Below are 1,560 nucleotides of genomic sequence, written 5' to 3'. Positions count from 1 at the left end.
AAAATCTTCTTTGAGACGTTAGATCTGCAGTCCATATGTGGAATTTGTTCCTATACTTTTGCCGCTGACTTTAAGCTTATCATGATTCTCCTTGGTCTTCAGTCAAATTCATCCACTCACACTTGCCCATGGTGTGATGTAAATGTATAAAGGAAATGGAAATTAAAGGATCATTCAAAACTATAAAAAGTATTACAAAATATACAAATTTATGGCAACAATCTGGAGGAAATATAACAAAAGCCAAAGATTTTAGTAAGCGTTTTTGTTTGAAATATTTTTTTTGTATTTTTTAAACTGTCGTTCAATACAAAAAAGGGCAATTATTATTTAGAAAACTGTATAAACATACCTTTAATCATTGGCGACGAAGAAACACCTGTCTTAAAGTATATTCCCCCTCCTGAGCTTCACCTTTTGTTAGGTGTGGTTCAAAAACTATTTGATTGTCTTGAATTGGAGAATACCAATGTTGCAACAGAATGGATAAAAAAAGCGGGATTGAAACTAGATCATTATGGAAACTGTAACGGAAATAACGCCAGACAACTTTTAAAGAAAGTGGATATTTTGAAGACGATATCGCCCGGTAAAGAATCCTATTCAAAGTTTTTAGAAGCAAAAACCTAAACATCTTTTTTTTAGGAATAAATATATTGCAGTGTTTTCTGCATTCAATCAAGTAGTTTCGTGTTGTTTTGGTCAAGCACTAAACAAACATTTTGAACATGACATCGAACGATTTAGATTGGAAATACTCAACTTAGGTATTAAGATAACTCCAAAGATTCATGCAATTCTGCATCATGTGCCAGAGTTTATAAAAGCAAATCATAGAGCTCTAGGATTTTACTCGGAACAAGCATCTGCGGGCAGGTTCATTTTTCCTTTAAATTATTTTCTAAAAAGTTTAACTTGAATCCTCGTTCAAAATGCTACAAAAATAGTCTTTTACGATGTATTTGTTATTTTAAATAGTCCACGTATTTAAGATTTGTCTTGTACTTAGCTTTAGATAAATTTAGCGATAAAACCACTTAGTTAGGGAAGAAATATAATTATTCTAACTTATTAGTTAACATTTTTATGCAAAATAAAACATATAGCTATAATATGATTTTTTTGACAAATTATTTTTCAGTTTTTGGTCTCAAAATTCAAAGTCACGGTACGTCACTGGATCAATGGAAATGATTTAGTTGCTCGATGATTTTGAAAGAACGCATTATGGCCATTAAAAAATTACTAATTTTACAATTTATATATTTTTTATTTTGAATCATATAAAAACCGAACAGTGAGACACAAATAACACTTGTTCGAATTTTATTTTCAATCGAATTTCAAATTTGGCTAATTTTAAATGTTATAAAAACAGTCGTTTTTAAATGAAAGAACAGCAAAGTGAACTGACACATTAACAACAAATCGTATATACAAACAAAAATTGAATCTTTAATATTATAAAAACATATTTTCAGAATAGCTCACCATATTCAGGAGATTCAAATATAGAAAAATCAATATTTAGATAGAGTAAAGTAAATTGTTAAATAAGTT

At 29.2% G+C, this 1,560-nt stretch overlaps 1 long non-coding RNA gene across 1 annotated transcript; it reads left to right on the top strand.

The window, feature by feature from the left end:
• The first annotated feature begins 207 nt into the window (after nt 1-207).
• Nucleotides 208-590, top strand: LOC115881252. The gene is made up of 2 exons (XR_004050008.1): nt 208-255; nt 335-590. It is a non-coding gene; the product is annotated as an uncharacterized LOC115881252 (long non-coding RNA).
• Nucleotides 591-1,560: the final 970 nt, after the last annotated feature.

Source organism: Sitophilus oryzae, unplaced genomic scaffold, assembly GCF_002938485.1.
Source record: "Sitophilus oryzae breed Bouriz unplaced genomic scaffold, Soryzae_2.0 scaffold_170_pilon_pilon, whole genome shotgun sequence".
Classification (NCBI taxonomy): Eukaryota; Metazoa; Arthropoda; class Insecta; order Coleoptera; family Curculionidae; genus Sitophilus; species Sitophilus oryzae.
This window is presented reverse-complemented; position numbering and strand designations above follow the sequence as displayed.